Genomic DNA, 8,855 nt, shown 5'->3' with positions numbered 1-8,855 from the left:
GTGAACCAGTAGGGAGTGTTGAAGCAGAGCGGGATGCGCAGCAAAAACGCATCAATTAAAAATTAAAAGTCAATGCAATCTAAAGCGGCAGGAATTATTATGTAGCACGGAAGAATTGTATTCCTACAATTAATGCTATTTCCTAATTATAATTATATTGGGGAAATAGTCATTAAAAATTTTCAGCAGGCTACAAACCAAAATCTGACATGCTGAAATTTAATATCCTAACAAGGTTGTGCTGGAGATAATGTTACAACCACACAGCTTTAGGGCTCTTGGGTTATGGTTCCAGTCCTTGCCACAAGTCATTGTCTGTGAAGACTTTGGTGCATTTTCTGGGGTCATGGTTTCCTCCACATTCTAAAATCACATTTAGGTTGACTGCCTAGATGTTATTGATGTTATGAGTGACCAAGTGAGTGTGATGCCCTGTGATGGACTGGCGCACTTAATTATGCCTGATGATTCTGGGTGGGATCCAGATCCTCAGTTACCTTGAACACAATGAAATGTTTACACAAGATGAATGTATAAAGGAAAATAATACAGTGTTATCTCCAATGTTTCTGTGGTTCGTAAACGACGGTATAGTGCTTTTTACAACTTGATGGTGTCACAAAGCAGCTTTACAGAATTTGAGAAATAAAACAAAATTTAACCGAATAACCACAAATGAGCAAGCCAAAAGACTTACAAGGGGGACCCATCCTCCTCTGGTCAAAAAATAAATAAATAAATAAACAATAGAGTTTTAATTTAAAACTGCTGGTAGAAACCTTGGAGACTGTATAGATAATGAAGGTCTTTAGTTAAGGTCTGTGCTTAATCAGCCCCATCAAATATCCAGAAGCTGTGGCATGGAGACAACAAGGGCCACAGATTTGGTGTGAGGGTATGGAGTGTAACTGGTCTCAAGGCAGGTGAGCAGGAGCCTCTTGCAGCCAGTCTTCCATCAGCATCCTGCTGGACAGGAGGGCTGCCATTAACTTGAAGGGAGTAGAAATGTGGCATTAGTTCAGTTTGTGTAAAATTAAAGACCATATGTGTTTTAGTGTTATAATTTAACATGGGGTGGGAGATTGCATTTTATTTTTAAAGGAATATAAAAATCATCATTAAATTAATTTTCATTATGAGGTATACTTTCACAGAGTTTTAATTATAAATAATGAACATGGGAATGCTTCTATTATCTGGTATTATAGTTCAACCACAAAATAATACATTATAGATGTTATGTTTTATATTACGGTTATTATTTATATTATTATAAATTTTTTTGTTGTTGTTGTTTTTGTGGAAATTGTCAAAGTGCCACCATAAAGTAAGACCAAGTTCCAAAATGATACTCTGGCCCAAGGAGAAATCAGAGGAATAGAGTCAAGCATTCACTTCAGTCTCCAGTGTACATGTTTTCTGTTACCCTTAGACCATGTCTCAGATTACTCCTCCAGTATGGAGGGTTTTTTGTAACGATCGTATACAATTAAATGAATAAAGGAATGTTAATTAAAAAGATAATTATTTAAAGGTTTAATTTATTATCACATTTTGAAGTAATGTTTAATCATTTTTAAATGTGCATATTAAATATTTTATAAATTGCATTATTTAAATAATTTAATTAACTATTTGATTATTTATATATTTATGTAATGCGTCTTGCAGCCTTGCACTATGAAATAATTAAATCTGTCAACATCATCCATCATGGAAGCAAGGTGGCCCAGCAGGTAATGTCGCAGTCACACCACTCCAGGATCCTGGGGTTGTGGGGTTGAGCCCCACTCTGGGTTACTGTCTGTGAGGAGTTTGGTGTGTTCTTCCCATGTCCACGTGGGTTTCCTCCCGTTGTCCTAAAGCACCCGTTGGTAGGTGGACTGGCTACTCAAAAAGTGACCATAGGTGTGAGTGTGAGTGAATGTGTGGTTGTGTGTGACCCTGTGAAGGACTGTTCTCACCCTGTGCCCTTTGATTTTGGGAAGGCTCCCGACCTACCGTGGTTACAGACAGTGAAGGAATGAACATCATCCATCATCCGTAACCCTGCCCCTAACCATAACTGAGGAGTAATGTGTATGTGACAAATGCCCCATAAATACTGCTGTGAATGTCTAAATTACCTGGAGATTGGAGTGAATGCTTGAGTTCTCCTCAGGCCTGAATATAATTTTGGAACTTTTCTTCCTTTCTGGTGGCACACAGAAAATTTCCACAACAACAACAACAACAACAATAATAATAAATATAGCCGCATACGACAATTCCCGGGGTCCAAGCTAGTATTCGCTGGTAGAAGAACAATGTGCTAGCATATGAGCTGTCCTGAGATAGTAGGGGCTTTTTGGGGAAGTTTGTCTAGTGTTTGTAAGGTGTTCTATGCTGTTCTGGCATCTCCTTGGAGGTGTAGCATGAGATGGAAGAGTAGCGGATGACAGAGACAGTATAGAGCACAGAAGTAACTCTGGAGTTGCACTCTGGTTTCTCACCCTAATGTTCAGGACCCCCAAACCGCAGATATAATGTGGAGTAGCTTGTACTCGAGTCCGTCATCAGTGGACAGAAGACAATCTCTGCTGGATGTTTTGTTGTGGAGTATTCTCAGTCCAGCAGTGATGCTGAGGGATTTAAAACTCCAACACCTGAGTCATACCTGCTGTATGGGTGTCCACACCATTGAAGAGCAGGGTGAAAGTGAGCAGTCTTTGCAGAGCAAGGGCATAGCATGTGAGATTTCCTGATACAGGAGGCACACTTTAAGATAGATTTTGTAGTGCTTTAAAATGTGATCCTTGGTGTTCTGTATTGTAAGAAGAAGGGGTAGTAGATGAGCTGGTGAATTTCTGGTCTGCAGACAGGTGAACGTGGGGCTTGGGTTACAGAGACATCACAGAGCACAGAACTGACTCTGGAAATTCACCCTGGATTCTGACCCTATGTTCAGGACCTCCACAAAGGAGATATCATTTGGGTGGTGGATAATTCTCAGCACTGCAGTGACACTGACATTGTGGTGATATGGCAGTGTGTGTAGTGCTCTTATGAGTGGATAAGACACAGCAGTGCTGCTAGAGATTTTAACACCTGTGTCAACTCACTGTCCACATTGAGATTCATATATTTTATTGGTCAAATTTATAGACATAAATTCAGACAGTAGCTTATACATTCTCAGCACTGTAGTGACACTGACATTGTGGTGCTATGTCAGTTTGTATTGTGCTCTTATGAGTGGATCAGAAAGAGCAGAGCTGCTGGATAATTTTAAAACCTGTGTCCACTCACTGTCTACACTGTTACACACACATACTCTGTTGGTCCAGATTATAGATAAAAAAGATGAAAACACAGACACTGAAAATAAAATGAGGTAGTCATGATGGTATTGTTGATTTGTTTAGATCTGCTTTCCAATGTCTGTGTCCTATGGCCCTCTCTGATTGGCAGGGGCGAGGGGATGGGGAGAGCTGACAGTCTGTGTTTGAGGAGGAGAAGGAGGGGCTGAGAGGGGATTCTGCATAGAGAGAATCTGCAGGATGAGATGTAACAGACATATGTTTGATCATGAACTAGTGCTTGGATCAAAAGCCAATATGGACATATGTGTTATCATGAGATTCATAAGAACCTGAATTTGAATAATTATCAACAAAATGTGGAACTTTCATTACTGTGTGATTGCAGCCTCTGCTTACATAGAGCTGTGCAGCTTGCCTTTGAAACACTATAACTCACAAATTCGTTAGTCATATGTTATGAAAATGCAAAAGCTCCTTTCCCAAGGTCTTTGGAATATATCTGTCTCATCTTGCTGGTACTGCATCTCTAGGTGGCAGTGTAATCAATTATGAACCTATGCAACCAGTTGTTGTCTAATTGTAGCGCCCCTTTTCTGTGCAATGCGGGCATATTTAGCAGACTACTTCAGAGTAATGACATACATATGTGCACCAAGTTGTGTTTGATTTAGATGAAGTTTGTTGTAGTTATAGCTCAAAAAGTGCATGGAGCCCCGCCCATGCATATTTGTTAAATTACTGCTGCAACAGCGTGTCAAAAGTTCAAACTTTTGTAAATAATTATTGACCTACAGTCTATACAGATTTCAAAAATACCAGTTGTTTATTGATAAGACAAATTTCCAGGGAGGAGTACGAAAAGCTCCATTTTCATATACCTGAATCCACATTGTGGATAAACTATGCATTTTTTGACAATAGTTGCATTTGCAAAGTTGTAAGACACTATGCAGAGTATAGTGCTTGTCAATATGTTTATATTTCGCTGAGATATTCCATATTTTCATGTAGAAAATTTGAATTGCGCCCCCTAGTGGCTATCATAATGTAAATTGTTATGTCCTTAGGAAGTGCTGCCATGTACATACCATGCAAGTGTCATGATGATAGGACCTTGTTAAGGTCATGAAACAGCTGCTGAAATTTGATTGGTCGATGGTGGCCATGTTTTTTCGCATATGACATCATCGTCATAGAATCTAAGTCAGCTCATCACCCACTACATGCATACCAATCGGCATGTCAAACGGACAATCCTGTGAAGCGTAACAATTTTTTTGCTGTTATAGCGCCCCCTAGGCTTGCAGTTGCACAGCCAAGTACTTATGGCTTCCAGCCCTTATAGGGATCAAGCATGTGAAGTATTGTAACACTCGGAGAAAGCGTTTGTGAGTTATAGCTGTGTTTGTGTGATTTTTGGAACGCGAGCTCAACCCCTGTATTTGGAGTCTGGAAGCCGTATGTGTGTGAAATATGTGCGAATCTAAGTAGGCGGAGCTTATGGGTTCTTGAGGCTTTTTTGTAGGGTCTGACCTGAGGAATCAGGGAAAAAAAGAATTTCGTCTCTACACTACACGGGGTAGGAGATATAGGGAGCGTTGCTATAGCGCCACCATCAGGCTGATCGGGCTGATTCTTTGAGCCTGAGTAGCGGGAGGGTTTACTACCAGTTGACCAAACGACAAGTCTGTATGACCTACGGTTTGGGCTGCCCATCGCATTTCATCGGAGAAAAAGAAGAAGAAGAAGAGGAAACAGACCAAAAACAATAGGACTCCAGCACTTGTAGTGCTTAGACCCCTAAAAATCTGAACCAAAACAATAGGGTTCCTTTGCACTTCGTGCTCGGAACCCTAATAATAAAAATCAGAACAAAAACAAAATGCTTCCTTGCACTTCCTGCTTGGAAACCCTAATTATGCTCGAACCGGGGCTATGTAAGGGGTAGCCTCCTCTCAGAGCCGTCATTCTCTCACCATGGATAGCTGCCCGCTCTGCGAACAAGCCATCGCCACGCATCTGACTTTACATCTTGCCGTCTTCCACCAACTCGGAATGGACGTCAGCGCCTTCCTCCGCGGACTGGACCGAAGCGGGGAGAATTCGTCCCAGCTCGACTGCCCTCTCTGCGGCCTGCCATCTCTCTCTTTGCTGGCTGATCACCTGGGCTCGGCGCATTCCCTGAAGTTTTACCAGCATAGCACCAAGGCATTCGTCTCGCATGTCGCTGCCTTCAACCCAGAGACCGCCGGAGTCAGCCCCGAAGAGCTCCAGAGACTGAAGCTGACCTTCGCCAAGGCTCATCGGGACATCGCACGCACGATTCTGGGCCATCGTCAGCACATGAAGAGAGCTAAGTTAAGTCGCTTGCCACCACCATCGGATTTCAGGGTCTTCCTAAGCCGCGCTAAGACCCGAGTCCCTCAGGTAATCGACGCAGCCTGAACAGGGGACACCGCCCGTTGCTCAACGCTGCAGATGCTCCAGGGGTACCTACTCGGCCTTTTGTCCGTCTTAACTGGCCACCGGTCGGTTGTATTTCTCAACCTCACGGTTGGAGAGTTGAGGCAAGCCAGCACCACGGATGGCGCCGGCTTTGTTGTTTACGTCCGTCAGCATAATGTAGTGGATATGATGAATGTGTATTAATTTCTAATACGAAATTGTGACTTTCTGAAGATGTGATTTGATATACCCAAACTTTAGCTCGTTTCAGAGACATCTCTAACCAAGATCGTAAGGTGAGATAAGCCTCCAGAGCAGGCCCGTAAAACCCCCTCCAAAGACCCTTTTTATGACTTAAGGACCCCCAGGGTCAAGGAAAGAATGCAGAGAGACACAGAGACTCAATCTTGATTGAAACCCACAATGCCCTCTTTAAAGGACACCTTTTTAAAGACTGTTAACTCTAAAAGACTCAAACATCCCAAAGTTCTTACATGGAAAACAAGTTGTATATGGGCACAACTGTTTGAAATTAATCCCGTTTTGACAATCAAAATAGGTGGAATTAATTTACATGTGTTTAAAGTCATTTTTGTTTATATGAATTTATGTAGAACCAAGATAGTCACATACTATGTGTTTAGTTGGTTAATAATTATAAAGAAACATCTTTTATATTGCAAAGTATTCACTCAGGGATGGTCAAGTCTTTGTCTTGTCAAGTGTCATCAATTTTATGTGATGCCACTCCCAAGGTACAGGAAAAGCTCCAATTCTCCCTCAATGAGGACGAATCAGGTATTCGGGGTGGGTTTTCTAAACTCTAGTTAAAAACCTGTGGTGCCAAATGACACAAGCTTTTTCCAGCTTTTGAGCTTTGTAAGGTTTTTCGAACTTTTTGGGCTTCTGCCCCTTTTTCTCCGATATTCAACTCTTCACTTGAAGGCTCCAGACACTTGGGGCGTTGTCTCTTTTAGCTTTTTCAAGGCTAAAAGAGTAAAATGACCTGAGTTTTGGAAATGACTCTGCAGGCGTCAGACTCATGGCTTTCTTAAACAGTCTTGGACCTTTAAAGCGTGGTCCAGATAGAAACTACAGATTAAGAAGAGCTATAGTTTGACGCTAGCAAAATTTCAACGCCACACCCAGAGCATGAAGGCAACCTTAGACCTCTGACCCTCCAAACGACGACAACGCCACGAAGAGGACTGCTGCACGCACCCTCAGAATGACCTTCTGAGATGTGGAAACCTGCACAGGAGAGACCTGCATGGACGTGCCTCTCTCTCTCTCTCACAAGGCAGCAGATCAGCGACGACGAAGAATCCCCACAGAGACCTTCAGAACATCACCAGCTCCGACGGTTGCGTCTGAAAGCCTCGGGAGAAAATGAACGCCCGCGGTTGCAACCTACAAGGCCCGCGTCTGCAATTCTCCAGGAAGTCGTGCCGGAAGGCACCATCAGCGGCTTGCTCCCTGTCGATCTCCGGATACGTAAGGTCACATGGTCTCATGTTTCTCATGGCTCATGGGTTGGTACTGAAAGTTTGCTGGGATAAATTATAGCCTTTCTTAGAACTTAGGACAATAATTATCACAGAGAAATTCCCTCATACATTAATCTCCCTGTTCCCTCATATATCGCTGTAATCCATTTTATTATATGAATGTCTAATCAATATTCATTATTTGATATTATTATTAATAAACCAGTTGTGTGATAAAACCAATCCTTAGTTATTTGTTTGTGTGTGCACCTTTCTTGTATGGAATTATAACTTCTAGTTCAGATTCCATTTCAGGGTCAAGAACCCACGGCCGATCAATGAGCATAATTCATTAATAATAGTTCATTCTATCTAATTCTGCTGTATAATATGTGAAGATGACCTACTTGTCTAAGCTAAAATTATGACAGGTAAAGACACTACATATTAGTTAATGGCTCCCAAACATGGAGTTTAGCAAAATGAATTAAATAATTAATTATTAATAAAATAATAATGAATTATCATTGACTCCGCTATGTAGTGCAAATGCCACCGCAACATGTGCATACTACTTCCACTACAATAAGACCAGCGCCTCGTTTGGTGAGGCTCCAATCGGGTTGTCTGCCACAGAGCTGGCTTGGTTGACCGCCCTCAGCGACTTACACAGGACCCGGGATGGGTTTGTGTTCTTGGACCGGGAGAACCAGCTGCACAAGCCAAACTCACTGCTTCAGATTGCGTGGACGGATGCAGGCTTTGGAGGCGCCGTGGCCTTCAACCTGATCCGCACGGCTGTTTCGAATCAGGCTCTTGACCCAGCCTTCCTACTTCTGACACCTCGCCTCTATTCCAGGTTTCGACTTTGCCGGCCGAAGATCGAGATCGAGTGACGACAAGCATGTGTCATTCCAACATCACCGCTCGGGCCTTCTACCGAGCCAGCCTCTCTGCGGCCGATGTGATGAGGGCTCGTGAGAACCGTGTTTCTGCCCTCGAAGCGCCTTGAACCGGACCTCTTCAAAGCGCAACCCACCCGGGATTCACTCCGTGTTTCTGCACCCCCATTGGCTTATGATTTGTGCGAAATAAATAAGATTTATTTCTTTTCCCCCAACCATCCATTCCGTCAGACCATCCCTTTCAACCCCAGAGGGTCAACACTCTCTCGGGCTTCTAGTTTGAGTTTATCCCCAGTGTACAGCTTTGAACTTCCAGGGCTGGAGGGCCTGGGTTACCACCCATCCTAGCCCAATCAAACACTCTCTTGTTTCGGCTTAAAGCATTGTCATTTGCCGTTGGGACTTAGAGTTTTTTCCATAAAGAGAGAAGGCCGGTCATACCATCGCCTTTAAGCCCAGAGGGCGTCACTCCTCTGGGGCTTGTGTATTTGATACACCAGGGTCTATGGAAGTGTGGACTTCAATGTATGTTCCAACTTTCCAGAGGGTAAGGATGTACTAAAACATATCAAATTCACCCCGAGAGTCCCACTCTCTTGGGCCGTCAATGATAAATTTCTTCCATTCACATAACCCGTCTCGGTTCGAAGAACCGGTTTGGATGGAAGTTAGACTTCGAGAGGGGAGGCAACCCAAACCATCCCCTTAGCCCAGAG

Source organism: Hoplias malabaricus, chromosome 4 (genome assembly GCF_029633855.1).
Source record: "Hoplias malabaricus isolate fHopMal1 chromosome 4, fHopMal1.hap1, whole genome shotgun sequence".
NCBI classification, from domain to species: Eukaryota; Metazoa; Chordata; class Actinopteri; order Characiformes; family Erythrinidae; genus Hoplias; species Hoplias malabaricus.
Note: the sequence above shows the minus strand (reverse complement) of the source record.